Here is a 20,028-nt window from a genome sequence, read left to right as displayed (position 1 = left end):
AAATGTATTGTACAACAAAGCCACACAACTATGAGGGATAAACATAAACAACACAATGTACTAAAGATACTAGAAAAGTGAAAAGCCTCCTACTTTACTAGACCTTCCTAAAGCAACTTCATATCTTGTTTGCCCACTTGGGTGGCTCACCAACTAAATTTCATGTCCCACAACAAACCACTTCCTATCACAGTTGCCTTTCTCTGGTTTTTCTCCCCAAGTCCTTGCCCTTTTCCCTCCTGCCAGGAAGCCCTTGCTCTGCCATTCTTCCTGAGTCATTGAGTCACTGACTAGAGGTGTCCTTTAGGCATATTCCAAGATCAATTCTAACCCAGCCAAAGAAATAATTTCAGTGGTCTAGGGTGGCCTGCTTTACATGCAAGGACACCAGACTTGATGTCTTACTAGCGGCCTTTAGTGTCTCTGCACCAATAAGCTTTATGTAGCACAGCTCTTAAAGGACCACAGCTGTAATAAAAGTTCCATCCATACAATCCCACTGGTTGCATTTTTGGATAGGAACAAAGTGTTGAGGGGTGGCACGGTGGCACAGTGGTAGCGCTGCTGCCTTGCAGTAAGGAGACCCGGGTTCACTTCCCGGGTCCTCCCTGCGTGGAGTTTGCATGTTCCCCCTGTGTCTGCGTGGGTTTCCTCCGGTTTCCTCCCACAGTCCAAGGACATTCAGGTTAGGTGCATTGGCGATCCTAAATTGTCCCTAGTGTGTGCTTGGTGTGTGGGTGTGTGTGTCCTGCGGTGGGCTGGCACCCAGCCCAGGATTTGTTCCTGCCTTGTGCCCTTTGTTGGCTGGGATTGGCTCCAGCAGACCCCTGTGACCCGGTATTAGGATACAGTGGGTAGGACAATGACCGACTGACAAAGTGTTGACCCAATTGGTTGGCAGCTGTTGTGACCTTGGGCCAGACCTCCATGGTGTTTCTCTCATTACCATCGACACCCAAGTACATTCGTTTTTCACCAGCCTTTAAGAACTAGACAAGTTATCACTTTATGAGGCACCTTTCTTTCCACACTTGTGTGCTGTAGTATATTACCCCTTGTCTGTATCAGTTTTTTTTTCTCTCTGGGGCTTGTGCAGTGATGATCAGCATCACAGATAACTGCCTTCCATGCATGACTAACAGATTTTAGATCAAACCCTAGTTATGTAGTAGTGTGAGAATTAACTACATGAAGCATTTGCAAAGTCATGTGCCTCCTCAAGACTAACAAAAATGATATTTATTTAATCATCATGCCTTGAGGCTAACATCACAATGCAGTTACTGGCATTGGGTCAAATGGAAGGATATACAGCACAAGGTTATTTGTCCTTGTCAAATTTTGACATCCCCCACTTAGAGACTAACCTTTATAAAAATCTTTTGGTTAACTAATAACCTTAATTAAATTGTGTAATAAATACTACCAATGTTTTAGGTAGGTTTTCAACCACCATAAGCTACCATCAATGCTAACAGTCCAGGCCTGAATTTCCCTCTCCTCCAAAATCCGAACACTAATTTTATCTTATTAGGCTGCTGAATTCTACATCCTCACAAAATAGTTTATAAGGACAAGCAGTCTGCTGACCTCAAGGCAAGGCAGCAAACTCATATGTGTGAAAACAGTGGAAGAGTATATGACAAGGAAGGAAAAAGAGACAGGCAGATGACTTGAAACTCATGTATCATTTGGACAAACACCTATCCTATTTAATATTCCTCCTAATTAATATGCCAAAATACTACTTTTGGTATTGTTGTAATTTCCACACTCATCACACCTTTCCTGTTAGTGTTGCATATTATCTATCAAAGGATAAGAGGATACTGCAGGATGTAAAAAAAGTACAACTAAAGTAGTCTTTTGCTACTTTATTAAGGATTGCCTTTTAAATGATGTTAAACCTTTACATATGAAAAATGCAAAGGCGAGATTAAGAATGGGTGGGCATTCATTTTGTAACCTGGATTACTCCTGCAGTAACTTTCAATATTAAAGTAAAATAAAAAGTTATGTTTATCAGCATAACTGCTGTTGCAGCTGAAAATAGATTTCTGTTGATGGTTAACATTTAAAATGCTGCTATACATGCAAACATTACCTTTCTTTATAGTAACAAAATTAAAGCAATCTTGCTTTAGAATCCAAAATAGTTGCATGTTGCCCTGCATGAGAAATTGTGGGTGTAAAATTCTTCTTAAATTTCTTCCAGTCCCAAATTTGTTTTTTTTCCCGAGAACGGTAGATAAGTAAGTGCGTTATTTTAGAAATCAGCATTCATAGAATCCAATGTACATTTAGCTCATGTTTAGAGATGTGCAAAACAAGTACATTTAGATTTGCATACAGTTTTGAAAAACTGACACTAAAATTTGTTTCATAGATGAGTTTGCAATTGGAAATGTGAAACTCACTAAAGCATTGTTTGGGGTTTTACAGGAATAATATACATCAAAAATAATTTTTTTCATTTCAAAAAGTGACTCTAATGGGTCTTTAGTTACCTGGTTATGATGTGCACTGATTAATGTGAATGGTGTGTGAAGAGAACAGGTTCTGGTACACACCGACTAGGTGAGAATGAAATTTACTGATAGTACTACACTTGATTTTGCACTTTTTGGCATCCAGATTTGAATATGAAACAAGAAACATCTACTACAAATTGTGTATGTGTATATATATATATATATATTGCCTGGTGCCTGGTGAAGAACACAGCTGTTCTCTGTGAAGTTGTGAAGTGAGCAGCAGACAAGAAATTTGTGTAACTTAGGTGATTGACAGACAGAGATCAAGGAAGAATTAGGAAAAAAGACTCCTGTCTGCAAAATGAGGAAATTTGTTTAAGGACCTGTGGAAGAAATATAGTGTTAGAGTGGAGTGGTAGGACAGGTGCAACATGAGTTTTATTACTGGGATTCCTCTTTGACTAGATGAGGTCTGCTTTTGGCTTGATTAAGGGCCCAGTCCACAATATGATAAAACTCCTTATTCTGAGTGCTTTATTAGATAATGTGACCATATCACTGCAGAGGCAGTGGAGACTAAGGAACTATGAAATAGGTAGAGTTTTACCCAGCCGATGAAGATGTTGCATTAGCTGTAGTGGGTCCCATCCTAGTACTCATTGCAACTTCTCTGACCTGGTGATTAAAGTTATTAGTAAAACAGAAGGCAATAAGATTAAGAACCAGTTATACTAGTCTGATGAGGGTGTGTATGGGAGGACGCAGAGTGGATGACTGTTCAATGCCTGTCTGATGGCAATAAGCCTTCATTGTGAGGAATGACTGTGAGCAGGGAAGTGATGTTCATGGTAAAGTTGAAACAGTAAGGACCATGAAACCAAAAGCTGTCAAATAACTGTAAATATAAAATATTGTGAAAACAAGCACACAGACATATGTGAGAGATAATTATTATCGCAGCCTATCCTTATTTGACAAACATTTAGAAGAAAATGTAGGAAAACTTGTCGTTGAACAGGACTTCCACTTACCTGAGGATGGGAACAGAAACGTTGGTGCAAGCATTGGTACAACCCCTTTTTCCTTTCCATTAGGCACTCCCCAGTTTCTCATGGTTGACTATACAGTATATATATCCATCCATCCATTTTCCAACCCGCTGAATCCGAACACAGGGTCACGGGGGCCTGCTGGAGCCAATCCCAGCCAACACAGGGCACAAGGCAGGAACCAATCCTGGGCAGGGTGCCAACCCACCGCAGCAGTATATATATATATATATATATATATATATATATATATATATATATACATATATATATATATATATATATATATATATATATATATAATTATTATGATCCATTGATCCATACTGGATAAAACTTGGAATAAGTTTGGGAATTTGGAAATTTTGAGAGAATAATAATCTAACACCAATGCTAGATTGCACCACAGCAACTGTACAAGCACAAGTATGTATGAAACTAAATTTAAAACCCCTCTTTTTCTGACTGACAAGGAAAATCAATATTTAACCTTTAATTTGCAATTGAAACACAGTTGTAATGTTGTTATGATGTTATATACTGTAGCTCCAAAATAGCAAGGATTTCAGGTCTAGTTTAATGAAAATCATTTCACTTTACAGAACAGTATCAGGTTTAGATTATACAAAATCAATCTAATTGTCAGAAAGGCATTTTCTGGTCTTTTGCAAACTGTGTCATGGGATCTTTCACATTGCAGTTCTCCAAATTATTGAATTTGTACATGATCTGGAATGTCTGGCCCAGGGTGCCCTCTACTGGGCAATTTGTGTCACTGTCAGCAGAAAAATAACTTTTGCAATACAGTAAACATATTTGATTCCTTACAGACCAATTGTTTTCTTAATTTTCAGATCTGACAGACCAGGCTGTGGATACAAGTCTACAACAATACAGGTACAATGGAGTTGTGGCTTGAAAACAAATATATGTCTATTTTGCAGAAACATTTCATATCAGCTAATTAAAAATGAATGTTTTAGTAACTTACCAGCAACCTTTTTATGATCAATTAGTTAATGAAAAGCACAACAGCTAAAGGATATAAACAATTATTTTACGAAGTGTATTTCATAGCCAGTATCATATGGTGGCTTCACTGTTTAATGGATATTTACTTTCTGTTTTTGGGATTGGTTGCCCCATTAAATTTTCCTCAAAGTTTTGAATTAATTGTAAAAGAATGTTTATGTAGTAAAATTAATTCTTTTTTTAATAAGAGGAATGATGCTATATTTAACTTCCATATGCAAAAAATGATAAAATAAAAGGTTCATCTGGTTAAATGGGAGTCAAGAGTGCTGCTGACCAATTTTAGCCTTTTGCATTTAGAAGCTAAATACAACAAGACATCTAATGAGAGTTCAGTACAGACATCTAGTCTCGAAATTCAGAAAACATGCCAGATTTTATGGATGGTACAGACAATATTTGCTAAGAATCATCTGTGAGAAATATCAGTGAGTAAAGGACACAGTTTTGCAGAAAAGGCCCCTCTTGTATTTGCTTGATGCATTCCTATTTACATACTCATTTAATCGTGTTTTTCCTTTATTTTGTATTTCTACGGATACATTTTTTTATTTGTTGCCACTGCACTTAGTAGAAGCAGAATTGTCATATGTACAATTAGCTTTTCAATGAGGCAGATGTACACTTGAATGCTGGTAAGATTTTCCTTTGGCTTTATACATCCTAGCATTTACTATTTGAACTGAACAGATGATGCACACAGGTGTTTAATTTCTTTTACTCTCTACTGAGTCATTTGACTGTTCCACTATATAGTTTCAGGCAGATCCAGGTCTGCATGTTCACATATAAATTAATTGATCCCTCTCTAGTATGAGTTTTCTAGGATCAGCATTAAAAACACCATGAATGTGTGTTAATCACCAGTAAGAACAGTGCAGCTTACAATACACAGGTAATATAAAATGTAAGCATAACTTTATATTACAAGTTATTTACTTTCTTAAGCTCACCTTACAAGTACTTGTATTGTCAAACTTAATTGTTTTGATGTATTTGGACAGTGCTTTTCCCCATCACTAGTAGTTTGCTTTTGAAAATTAGGAGCTTTCATAGAAGTTGATCCAATCCCATTCTAATTCTGCTTATCCAGAGCAGGGTTGCAGGAGCCTATCCAAGAAAGCAACAGCTGCAAGACAGGAACAATTCCTGGACATGGTGCCAGCCCATCGCAGGCTGAACACACACACACATGCACACACACACACACACACACACACACACACACACACATTAGGGGCCAATTTAGCATCTCCTATCTACCTGACCTGCATGTATTTAGACTCTGGGAGACAACCCACACAAACACAGGGGAACATGTAAACTCTACATAGGGAGTATCCAGGACTTGAACCCCAGTCTCCTTGATCTACAGCAGCAGTGCTGCTACTCCACCATCAAAAGGGGTGATCTTATTGTATAATTATGACAGACAATATTTTAACTTCAGTACAAAGTGTTGTTCAAAAATATATCTGACAATTTCATGATTCATATTCAATAGATTAAGGGTGCAATTTTTTTACAGATTTAAATATCAGACTAAATAAGCTTCACTTGCTTTAAATGGATAGTGTCCCAGAATGGGCAACACAAAGCTGAAAGAGCCCCACCAAGAGCACTACACTGACTGTTCTCAAACACCAAGACTTCACCAGGTCATAAGAGGTATTAAAGTTTCTTTAGATTGTATGTACTATATATGGCAGGGCCTCCAAACATGGGCCTAAGCCATGGCATGACTTAAGGAGAAGAATTTAAGAAACTTGGAAAACCATGCCTCTTTTAATAATAAAATATTGATATAGGACTAGTGCTTTTAATTTAGTATTGAATTTGCTTTATATACTTTTTTCCTTTAGGTTTTTATGTGTATATATCTTATATGTAGTATATAAGTATATAGGAAGTACATAATACAACTATCATTATAATTACATAGCTTGTCCGATGCTATCCTTTTCTGTTCTTGTAAATATTTTCCTCCTATCCAGTAATCAGGGGAACTGGATAGAGTGGACATAAAGATCAGAATAAAAGGCCTAAGATCTAAGATCATAGTACGAATTAAAAAAGAAACCTGTTTTGACCATAAATGATGAGATTAATTACATATTTCTGTATTCAGTATTGTGACGGGTAGCAGAAGAGATGAATCAAGAAACAAAGTGAAATTATAAATAAATCTGGAAACAACTGAAGACAAAAAATAATCATGAATCATAAGATGTCTGAAACTTAATTTATGGTCTACAATGTTGCACTATTTTTAAACTTTAGACGATATGACAAGAAATCTCTGTCCTTTATTAAAATGGCGACCCATTATTTTACATGATAGCATGTGCACAAACATACCCAGAAATCACTGATGTCAATGGGAAGGTACAGAAAAAACAAGAAATATAAGCAAAATAGGAAACAACTTTAAATCCAGAATAGCCACCCAGTAAAAGAACAAAAAATAAGATAAAAATTATGTTAACTGTGTCTGGACAAAGAGTTGCATTCAGGACGTGCTGCTTATTTTTCAGAATGGCTTGATTGATCCCACTGAGAAATTTTAATTCTTAATATTTCTGGTGACACACAGAACATCTCTATGTAAATGTGAAGTGGAGCATGGTGTCCACTTTCTTGGCAGGAAATGAACACTGCCATTTTTTAACAAATTTTGTGCATAGTCTTATAGTTTGAGCTTTTTCAAGGCTAAACATTGTACCTAGTAATTAGCGTGAAATGTCCAGCACTACTTACTCTGTTAGAGTATGCCACAATAATCTGATAAAACAAAGGATATCTTGGACAAGGACTGCTTGTTAGATCAATTAGAATGTGCCTCTGGAGCACTCACTGCCATTATATGAAGAAGGCTGCCATTCCTGGTTGAAAGTTGTAAAAAACAGCAAAGAGGCTATATGTGTGCTTTCAGGAAAGCAATCCAACAGAGGTTCACCCCTACCCTGAAAAGTGACTTGGATATGACATCCCTGTTAAACAAATGGAGAGCTCTTTTGTGGAAAGTAAGTTGTATGTATAAATGTAGAGAAAGACTTTTAATTGTTATTAATCTCACACTATCTAGCACAATTCTGACTGCACAGTGGTTAATTCAGCTACCACCCTGCTTCAGAACTCTTTGATTGAATTGTGCAGTGTAGTGTAGCTTGTAAGTTCATTGTTATTGTGGGTTGTCTTTGCAGTAATAAAAGCTGTGCAGTTCTAAATCAGATGTATTTCTGTTTAAATTTAGGCAATTCATAGCCAAATTTATTGTCATTTGTGAAAGGTGGTTGCAAGGCTCACAGTTTAATTTCTTAGTTTTGGCACAATGCAGGAAAAGATCCCTCCAATACAATTCAAATTATTATGCTGACAGCTTTTGTAAAATTGAAATTACAAAACTGCAGAAGCATGGCTGCATGATGTCCCTTTGTTAGCAGTGCAGGAGGGGTTCTCACCTTTATTTATTTGGCTGATCTATTCCTCTGCCCTAATAAATATGAAATGCATGCTCTTCAGTGGATACATAAAACCTGTTGCACTATGGAGGTAGTTGTATGCTTTGGTGCTTTTGAAGTTTCTCATTGCCACACTGTCCATCCTGAGGATTAAACAAAGTAATTAGAAATATGGCAGTTTATCGGCTCATGTGAACATGTGGAATTGTGACCCATACTGGCTGTATTTGTAGTGCTGAGTTGCCTCAAATAGGAAATTCTTACCCATTAAGTAAAATGCAGGGTAAAGCTAACACTGCTGTGTTATTCTGAATATTCAGGGCTCCATCTTGGATAACTCCAAAGTTGTCTAAAGTGAGTGAGTGTCAGTCGAGACATTAAGAGCATACGAAACATGTAACATTCACAAACCCTCCTATTCTTGTTTGATATCACGGTGGCCTGGTAGCATCCAGACAGCATCAGGTGGGACCAGAGTACCAACAAAATAAGAGAAAACTTACAAAGACATTGCAACAATGCAAGCACTTCATACAGACAGAAGCACGGTACACAGTTTGAACCCAGGATACGGAATGAGTGAGGCATCAGAACCTACCACTGTGCCACCATGTTATTGTGGGTGTCTGATTGCAAGATTAACATAGATGTCCAGAAGAGTTTGTGTAAAGTGAAAAGCCAAAACATGTGGGCAGAAGAGGCACAATTTCTGTTATTTCTGCTTTCATTTATTTGGTTACTTTGGACTGAGTGTGGAGGCATCAGAGTGTGCATTTGTTCATTGATGGACTGAGGTCCCATTCAGGCTTGACATACACATGCAAGCTTGTAATCACATTACTTTGACAGTAATCTTTAAATAATGGCCACAGAATGATGATACTGTTTTACTCGTAGTCTTTTCTGATTTTATTAGGAAGCCTCACCTCATCTTCATGATTTCTCTTTTGCAAAGCAGTTTTTGGCACTCAGTGTGCTTTATTGCTATGTGCTTTATCACAGTTGTATTTTGGTTGTGGCATGGGAAACACTTGTTATAAGAGTTTCCCACAATATAAGTTCATTGTGGTTGAGACTTGTGTCTGTGCCTGTTTGTAGTTGGGTGTTGTAGTTGGCCCCCTGGTGGCCTAAAAGGTAAGTGAAGCAAGATCTTGTGAGCTTTCCAGTAAGGCTTCCAAACTAGCTTCATGTACAAATTAGTGTTGTGTCAAGGGCTCAGAGGGATACCCACAAGCTAACTTCTCAGCAGTATGTCTCAAGCCCACAATAAAATAGTTTTTGGTGCAGGAAGAGTCCTGATATTGCAAAACTGACCACATTATGATCTAGAGATGTAAAATGCTTGACTGCATGTAGGCAACCAGAAGTTAAGAGAAACTAGGCCCTGAGGATGCTAACATCCAATAAATACGGTAAACCTTTATTGTAAAGAACTAGAAACATGTAGATGTTTACATAGAATTTAGAACATAATGTAATATTACAGCCACACAAACTGGCAGATTATTTTTTTTGTATTCTTCAATGCACTGGAAGGTCATATGAACCACATTGTGCATCTTTATCATAACAGGGAGGATTTGCTAGTTCTACTATTTGTTATGCTTTCATATATTTATCATTCCAGTGCAAAGCTAAATCTAAGATTAACTTTTTTATATGGAAACAAAAACACACAATCACATAAAAAACAAATACACAAAAGTTGGGGAACCATAAGTATGGGAAACTACTAAAAACTTTAGCACAATTCTGACTCTAACAAGAGCACTTACTAAAACCCTGATTCACGAAAATCCTCTTTTTTGAAATGCTGGCTACAAACTCGGGTTTGGGGGCTAACTGTAAAACTCTGTCTCTGCATAGCAACGATCCATTTAGATTATGTTACCGCATCAGAGGGAAATGTATGAAAACTAAGTACCTTGTTATACTTACTGGAAGCTCGACATAGAAGTACACAGCAATTTCAGCTGTAGAGTTATCTGTACGCCGAAACGTAAACATCTTTTTCACAGACATTCTCTCCGCTTAATAAAAATCACAGCTGCAGTATGGACAACTGAAGTGACTGAGCTGGCTGAGATTTCACCGGAAGTACGTCAGCACTCCTATTGACTGCATGCAAATCCTAGAAGAATAGCTGTTTATAAGATGATGGAAACGCCATGTCAGACACTGGCAATCACACCATGTTCAAAGTTGCTTAGATCATGTGTTGAGCCGATTCTAATAACTGAAGTTCTTGATCATGTCTGTATGCTGTATACTGAGCTGTAGCAATATTTGTGGCTGTTTGCAATGTTAATGTTGGCACATTAAAAATTAATTAGTCAAGAAAGTAAACAACTCTCTTCTAAATCAAACTGTTTAGCTTTTCTTACTTATAACAATGGGTGATTTAGCTCCAAGTTATAAAAGTTATATTCCTGCCCCATTAGCTATTCATCTCTACTTGCTCTATACCAGCTACATCTTCTGTCTTCTTTTATTAGTGCATACTGTAGCATAACCAGAGTTTGGTGATGGAGGGTGGTGAAAGCAGTAGAGAATATTAACAGGACCAGGCTGCCTTCTGTTCAGGACATACATAACACTTGCTGTTTTAGAAAGGCAAACAGTATAATTAAAAACCTCAGCCATGCACAATTCCTTTTCTCACTCCTCTGTTTTGGCAGGTAGTACAGGACCATTGGCACTTGCACCTGTAGATTTAGGAGCAGTTTCTATCCACAGGTCATAAGGTTAGTGAGCAGTGTATTATAATAACAAATTTTGTTGTGTGTTCTTGTCATAATAACAAATAAAATAAATACTGTATGTGTTGTTACATGTGTATATATATATATATATATATATATATATATATTCACGGCATTCGTAGTCTGAATCACAATCTGATTGTATGGGTGGTTACCTACCAGGTAACGCTTGTGGTTGGTCAGCAAGTCAGCTAACATCCGCCACGGTGCCCTCAGTTGTGAGAAGCAGATCATAGAATGGTTGAAATAGTTTACTGTCAAATAATGCAAAGAGTACGCGACACGTGTTTCACCCTAATTCTGGGCTCATCAGGCGTACACACTCACTGCACTTACTTACGGGAATTGAACCTCGGACGTCAGCGCTAGAGGCGAAGCCCCTAGTGTTGCGCCACGGCGTGTGGTTCGTTTATTTGACATCATGTAGATCGGGGTAATTACATTCACGGCATTCGTAGTCTGAATCACAATATGATTGTATGGGTGGTTACCTACCAGGTAACGCTTGTTCATATATATATATAATACTGTGTAAGCATACATATTAACACATGTGCAATTAAACGTGTGCATTTACGGGGTGATTTCTCAGGCTTAAAAGCTCACCTTTTATCAAACACGGGAACAAAGGTAACTGACGTTGTTCACTGTCTTTTAATACTGTGTAACCATACATATTAACACATGTCCAATTAAACGTGTGCATTTATGGGGTGATTTCTCAGGCTTAAAAGCTCGCCTTTTACTAAAAAGGTAAATGCAAAACTATTTTCAATCAGTTTATTGAAACGCTCCCGTTAAGGATTGCAATAACATATTCGCGAGATAAAAGAACGAAGTAGGGGGAAATGGAGGAACAGCCGCAAACAGCGAAGAGCAAAAAATTAATTAAACAATTGAGAACGGAGCGAGTTAAGCATACAAGCATGTTCATAAGGGAAACAAACCACGGTGTAGAACGTAAGTTTAAATAAAGTTTATAGAAACGCTCCCACTGCGGATTGCAATAACATATTCGCGAGATAAAAGTTTAATGAGAAGACACGAGGTATAAACGAACGACACGCCGTGGCGCAACGTTAGGGGCAACAGTTTCAACCATTCTATGATCTGCTTCTCGCAACTGAAAGACGGCACATGGCGGATGTTAGCCGACTTGCTGACCGCAACGTTAGGGGCTTCAAGTATGGCGCTGACGCCACATCTCAGTGCCAACACTTTGCAGACTGTACTTAAAAGACACGCCCTCCTCACTGGACAGTTAAAAACACCAATCAAACTAACGATGACATCAAGTATTACCCAATCAAAAGTAGGAAAGGAGGCATCTTCATAAAATGCGTGTGGGATGATTTGCATGAGACGCTGCTTTAAAAAAAATGATAAAAAAAATACGGGACAAATCCCGTCCAGTATTGATTCAAAACGGGACGCGCAATTTCATTCTCAAACGCGGCACGATTCCTTATTTTAAAGGACGGGTGGCAACCCTACAGTGCCAGGTAACCACCCATACAATCACATTGTGATTCAGACTAGGAATGCAATGAATGTAATTACCCCGATCTACATACAAGGCGACAGTCTTGCAACATTCAAAGATGATGGTTTGGGATAATTAGTACTTATTAAGTACACCATGGAACATAAAAGAGCTTATGAAGCCTTGAACCGAAAAAAGCAACATCTCAGAGATCGTAACAAAAAAAAAAGGAGGTAATGTCGTTTTACTCGCTGTAGATTTTAGTGAAACATTACCAGTTATTCCACGAGGGAGACCAGCAGATGAACTCAACGCTTCTTTAAAATCCATGCTTCTCCACGGTCGGTTATATGTCGCGTGTTCTCGGGGTAGGTACACCAAAAAATGTATACATTTAAGCATGTAATGGGCAAAGAAAAAAATGAGGTATACCCGAAGGCACTGCAGCAGTACTCAATGTAACTTTACTTCTTAAATGTTAATGTTTTACTGTTTAATAATTTATACGCTTCTTATATATTGTTCAAATTCTTTTATCAAAATACCAGTGACAGCGCAATGCACGATAACATGGAGTGAATACACCATACGCAACTGCCCACGGCTGCCCTGGTGTGCGCAGATAGGAGTTGATTCTAAAATAAAATAAACATAAAAAGAGTAATACAATCATCACCCATAAAGCGGATAGCAGACGTGACGTATTATATGTGTACCAGATTTCAAGTCAATAGGTGAAACAGTTTGCAAGCTACAGGTGATTTAAATATCCTGGACAGACCAACGAAAAGCCACGGTAGCAAATTATACAAGAAGATTTTACTGTTTAATTATTTATATTTATATGAAATGTGCTTCTTATATATTACTTCATATTCTCATATGATAATGATGTTAATGTTGTTTATATTGATTTCTATGTTATTGTAAGTGCATCTATGTGTGTATATGTATGTATGTATGTGTATATATATATATATATATATATAATAAAAAAATATATATAAAAAATATATGTGTATATGTATATATAATATATCTGTATATGTGTGTGTATATGTGTATATGTATATATATATGACAGCAACACTCATAACAATGACAACACAATTACATTGACAATCATCTTACGTTATTTTTACAATGTTTCCTTTACTTTTTCATAACCTCTTTAACACACTACTTCTCCGCTGCGAAGCGCGGGTATTTTGCTAGTATATATATATATATATATATATATATATATATATATATATATATATATATATGTATATATATATATTTGCAGTTGGAGATCCACGAAGGGAGAAAAAACGAATCACGTATCATAAAATAGTTTTATTCCTGAGCTTTATATATATATATATATAATATATATATATATATATATATATATATATATATATATAATATATATATATATATATATATACACAGTATATATGGTTGAAATAGTTTACTGTCAAATAAATGCAAAGAGTACACGACACGTGTTTCGCCCTCATTCTGGGCTCATCAGGTGTACACACTCCACTGCACTCCCTCTCGGCAATCGAACCTCGGACGTCAGCGCCAGAGGCGATGCCCCTAACGTTTGCGCCACGGCGTGTGGTTCATTTATTTGACAGCATGTAGATCGGGGTAATTACATTCACGGCATTCGTAGTCTGTGTCACAATCTGATTATATGGGTGGTTACCTACCAGGTAACGCTTGTGGTTGGCCAGCAATCTGCTAACATCCGCCACGGTGCCCTCAGTTTGTGAGGAGCACATCATAGAATGGTTGAAATAGTTTACTGTCAAATAAATGCAAAGAGTACACGACACGTGTTTCGCCCTCATTTTGGGCTCATCAGGTGTACACACTCCACTGCACTCCCTCTCGGGAATCGAACCTCGGACGTCAGCGCCAGAGGCGATGCCCCTAACGTTGCACCACGGCGTGTGGTTCGTTTATTTGACAGCATGTAGATTGGGGTAATTACATTCACGGCATTCGTAGTCTGTGTCACAATCTGATTGTATGGGTGGCTACCTACCAGGTAACGCTTGTGGTTGGCCAACAATCTGCTAACATCCGCCACGGTGTGTATATATATATATATATATATATATATATATAGTATATATATATATATAATATAAAAAAATCCTGGGACAAGACAAAATTTTTTTCAAGTGATTTTTTCAAGTCATGCAAGATCCTGGAATGAGACAAGACTTTTTTCAAGAGATTTTTTCAAGTAACGCGAGACAAGACTTTGGCCATGAGATTTTTTAAAGTCACACCCTCCTCTCAACCATATTCAACCACGCACATGATACTCTCACCTCTCATTCGTGTGAATGCTTTTGACAGACACAGACAACTGCTCTCTCGGCTCTTATAAATTTTAACGTTTTCCTCACTTTAAGGTCACAGTTAATCCATCCATCCATCCATCCATCCATCCTCTTCTGCTTATCCGAGATCGGGTCGGGGGGGCAGCAGCTTGAGCAGAGATGCCCAGACTTCCCTCTTCCCGGCCACTTCTTCTAGCTCTTCCGGGAGAATCTCAAGGTGTTCCCAGGCCAGCTGAGGGACATAGTCCCTCCAGCGTGTCCTGGGTCTTCTTCTGGGCCTCCTCCCAGTTAAACGTGCCCGGAACACCTCACCAGGGAGGCATCCTGGAGGCATCCTGATCAGATGCCCGAGCCACCTCATCTGACTCCTCTCGATGCGGAGGAGCAGCGGCTCTACTCTTAGCCCCTCCCAGATGATTGAGCTTCTCACCCTGTCTTTAAGGGAAAGCCCAGACACCCTACTGAGGAAACTCATTTCAGCCGCTTGTATTCACAATCTCGTTCTTTCGGTCACTACCCATAGCTCATGACCATAAGTGACGGTAGGAACGTAGATCGACTGGTAAATTGAGAGCTTTGCCTTGCGACTCAGCTCCTTTTTCACCATGACAGACCGATGCAGAGCCTGCATCACTGCGGATGCCGCACCGATCTGCCTGTCGATCTCCCGCTCTATTCTTCCCTCACTCGTGAACAAGATCCCGAGATACTTGAACTCCTCCACTTGGGGCAGGATCTCGCTCCCACCCTGAGAGGGCATTCCACCCTTTTTTCGGCTGATGACCATGGTCTCAAATTTGGAGGTGCTGATTCCCATCCCAGCCGCTTCACACTCAGCTGCGAACCGATCTAGAGAGAGCTGAAGATCACGGCCTGATGAAGCAAACAGGACAACATCATCTGCAAAAAGCAGTGACCCCATCCTGAGTCCACCAAACCGGACCCCCTCAACGCCCTGGCTGTGCCTAGAAATTCTGTCATAAAAGTTATGAACAGAATCGGTGACAAAGGGGCAGCCCTGGCGGAGTCCAACTCTCACTGGAAATGTGTTTGACTTACTGCCGGCAATGCGGACCAAGCTCTGACACCAATTCTACAGGGACCGAACAACCCTTATCAGGGGGTCTGGTACCCCATACTCTTGGAGTACCCCCCACAGGATTCCCCGAGGGACACGGTCGAACTCCTTTTCCAAGTCCACAAAACACATGTAGACTGGTTGGGCAAACTCCCATGCACCCTCCAAGACCCTGCTAAGGGTGTAGAGCTGGTCCAGTGTTCCATGACCAGGATGAAAACCACACTGTTCCTCCTGAATCCGAGGTTCGACTATCCGACAGACCCTCCTCTCCAGGACTCCCGAATAGACTTTTCCAGGGAGGCTGAGGAGTGTGATCCCTCTGTAGTTGGAACACACCCTCCGGTCCCCCTTCTTAAAGAGGGGGACCACCACTCCAGTCTGCAATCCAGAGGCACTGTCCTTGATGTCCATGCGATGTTGCAGAGGCGTGTCAACCAGGACAGTCCTACAACATCCAGGGCCTTGAGGAACTCCGGGTATATCTCATCCACCCCCGGGGCCCTGCCACCATGGAGTTTTTTGACCACCTCGGTGACCTCAGTCCCAGAGATGGGGGAGCCCACCTCCAAGTCCCCAGGCTCTGCTTCCTCATTGGAAGGCATATTAGTGGGATTGAGGAGGTCTTCGAAGTACTCCCCCCACCGACCCACAACTTCCTGAGTCGAGGTCAGCAGCGCACCATCCCCACCATATACAGTGTTGACACTGCACTGCTTCCCCCTCCTGAGACGCCGGATGGTGGACCAGAATCTCCTCAAAGCCGTCCGAAAGTCATTCTCCATGGCCTCCCCAAACTCCTCCCACGCCCGAGTTTTTGCCTCAGCAACCACCAAAGCCGCATGGCCCATTCGGACTCAATGTTCCCCACCTCCCTCGGGACGTGGTCCAAGTTCTGCCGGAGGTGGGAGTTGAAGCTACTTCTGACAGGGGACTCTGCCAGACGTTCCCAGCAGACCCTCACAACACATTTGGGCCTACCAGGCCTGACCGGCGTCCTCCCCCACCATCGAAGCCCACTCACCACCAGGTGGTGATCAGTTGACAGCTCCGCCCCTCTCTTCACCCGAGTGTCCAAGACATGTGGCCGCAGGTCCGACGACACGACCACAAAGTCGATCGTCGAACCGAGGCCTAGGGTGTCCTGGTGCCAAGTGCACATATGAACATGCTTGAACATGGTGTTCGTTATGGACAATCCATGACGAGCACAGAAGTCCAATAACAAAACACTGCTCGAGTTCAGATCAGTGGCACCATTCCTTCCAATCACGCCCTTCCAGGTCTCACTGGCATTGCCCACGTGAGCATTGAAGTCTCCCAGCAGAACAAGGGAGTCTCCAGAAGGTATGCCCTCTAGCACCTCCTCCAGGGACTCCAAAAAGGGTGGGTACTCCAAACTGCTGTTCGGTGCATACACACAAACAACAGTTAGGACCCATCCCCCCTCTCGAAGGCGAAGGGAGGCTACCCTCTCGTCCACCGGGGTAAACCCCAATGAACAGGCTCCATGTCAAGGGGCAATAAGTATGCCCACACCCGCTCGGCGCCTCTCACGGGGGGCAACTCCAGAGTGGTAAAGAGTCCAGCCCCTCTCAAGGAGATTGGTTCCAGAGTCCAAGCTGTGCATCGAAGTGAGCCCGACTATATCTAGCCGGAACCTCTCGACCTCACGCACTAGCTCAGGCTCCTTCCCCTTCAGAGAGGTGACATTCCATGTCCCAAGAGCCAGTTTCTGTAGCCGAGGATCAGACCGCCAATGTCCCCGCCTTCGGCCACCACCCAACTCACACTGCCTCCTTGGCCCCTCCCATAGGTGGTGAGCCCATGGGAAGGGGGACCCACATTACCTCTTCGGGCTGTGCCCGGCTGAGCCGCATGGGTGCAGGCCCAGCCACCAGGCGCTCGCCATCGAGCCCCACCTCCAGGCCTGGTTCCAGAGGGGGGCCTGGGTGACCCGCGTCCAGGCAAGAGAAAACGTTGTCCAAAGGTTTGATTCATCATTGGAGGTTTGTTGAACCGCTCTTTGTCTCATCCCTCACCTAGGACCAGTTTGCCTTGGGTGGCCCTACCAGGGGCATAAAGCCCCGGACAACAGAGCTCCTAGGATCATTGGGACACACAAACCCCTCCACCACGATAAGGTGGCAGTTCAAGGAGGGGCCACAATTAATGAAGACATATTATGTCCAAATCTTATTGTAAAATTTCATCACGAAGGGTTATCAACAGAAAAAATGAGTACACGGGCAATCCTAGCACCGAGAAACGATGAAGTCAAATGAATTTACGCACAAAATGTCGTTTGGTTACACGGCAAATTGGTTAAATGCGTATCGATAGACTGTAGTGAAACAGTTGGTGGTGACCGTGCGGAAGATGAAAACATCAACTTACAATATCCCGAAGAATATCTACAATCATTAACACCGTCTGGTCTTCCTCCGCACAAATTACTGTAGAAAGAAGGATGTATCCAAGAAAGGTAATGTAGTTCATCTTCCACGGATAATATTAGACAGGAAAGGAGATCTTGTCATTTCCTGTTAGAAAAGTTTTTGCAAAGACAATTCACAAAGCTCAGAGCCAAACATTCGAAAAAGTCGGTTTATTTAATAGAGAGAAAGAAACAAAATTCAATCGTATACGTTGCATTGTCACAATGCAATTCCCATGAAAATAACAATCTGTTTAAATTGTACATCCGCATCGCCACACGCGAGCAGCAGAACAGCAAAGGGGCTAGCACGAAGTGCAGGCCCGGGGGATGGCAAGCGAAGCGAGCAGGGAGCAAAGCCCCCTAGTAAATATATATATATATATATATATATATATATATAGTATAATATATAATATATATATATACAGTGGTGTGAAAAACTATTTGCCCCCTTCCTGATTTCTTATTCTTTTGCATGTTTGTCACACACAATGTTTCTGATCATCAAACACATTTAACCATTAGTCAAATATAACACAAAGTAAACACAAAATGCAGTTTTTAAATGATGGTGTTTATTTTTTAGGGAGAAAAAAAATCCAAACCTACATGGCCCCTGTGTGAAAAAGTAATTGCCCCTTGTTAAAAAATAATAAAAAATAATGAGTTCAATTTCCGTAGCCACCCCCCAGGCCTGATTACTGCCACACCTGTTTCAAATCAAGAAATCACTTAAATAGGAGCTGCCTGACACAGAGAAGTAGACCAAAAGCACCTCAAAAGCTAGACATCATGCCAAGATCCAAAGAAATTAAGGAACAAATGAGAACAGAAGTAATTGAGATCTATCAGTCTGGTAAAGGTTATAAAGCCATTTCTAAAGCTTTGGGACTCCAGCGAACCACAGTGAGAGAGCCATTATCCACAAATGGCAAAAACATGGAACAGAGGTGAACCTTCCCAGGAGTGGCCGGCCGACCAAAATTACCCCAAGAGCACAGAGACGACTCCTCCGAGAGGGCACAAAAGAACCCAGGACAACGTCTAAAGAACTGCAGGCCTCACTTGCCTCAATTTAAGGTCAGTGTTCACGACTCCACCATAAGAAAGAGACTGGGCAAAAACGGCCTGCATGGCAGATTTCCAAGACGCAAACCACTGTTAAGCAAAAAGAACATTAGGGGCTCGTCTCAATTTTGCTAAGAAACATCTCAATGATTTGCCAAGACTTTTGGGAAAATACCTTGTGACTGATGAGTCAAAAGTTGAACTTTTTTTGGAAGGCAAATGTCCCATTACATCTGGCGTAAAAGGAACACAGCATTTCAGAAAAAGAACATCATACCAACAGTAAAATATGGTGGTGGTAGTGTGATGGTCTGGGGGTTGTTTTGCTGCTTCAGGACCTGGAAGGCTTGCTGTGATAGATGGAACCATGAATTCTACTGTCTACCAAAAATCCTGAAGGAGAATGTCCGCCATCTGTTCGTCAACTCAAGCTGAAGCGATCTTGGGTGCTGCAACAGGACAATGACCCAAAACACACCAGCAAATCCACCTCTGAATGGCTGAAGAAAAACAAAATAAAGACTTTGGAGTGGCCTAGTCAAAGTCCTGACCTGATCCAATTGAGATGCTATGGCATGACCTTAAAAAGGCGGTTCATGCTAGAAAACCCTCAAATAAAGCTGAATTACAACAATTTTGCAAAGATGAGTGGGCCAAAATTCCTCCAGAGCGCTGTAAAAGACTCATTGCAAGTTATCGCAAACGCTTGATTGCAGTTATTGCTACTAAGGGTGGCCCAACCAGTTATTAGGTTCAGGGGCAATTACTTTTTCACACAGGTCCATGTAGGTTTGGATTTTTTTTCTCCCTAAATAAAAAACCACCATTTACAAACT

At 40.7% G+C, this 20,028-nt stretch overlaps 1 protein-coding gene across 2 annotated transcripts in view; it reads right to left on the bottom strand.

Moving 5' to 3' along the window:
• Nucleotides 1–20,028, bottom strand: part of lmna (lamin A) — a 142,903-nt gene that overhangs the window by 121,993 nt on the left and 882 nt on the right. The window lies entirely within an intron of this gene.

This window comes from Erpetoichthys calabaricus, chromosome 2 (genome assembly GCF_900747795.2).
Source record: "Erpetoichthys calabaricus chromosome 2, fErpCal1.3, whole genome shotgun sequence".
NCBI classification, from domain to species: domain Eukaryota; kingdom Metazoa; phylum Chordata; class Cladistia; order Polypteriformes; family Polypteridae; genus Erpetoichthys; species Erpetoichthys calabaricus.
This window is presented reverse-complemented; position numbering and strand designations above follow the sequence as displayed.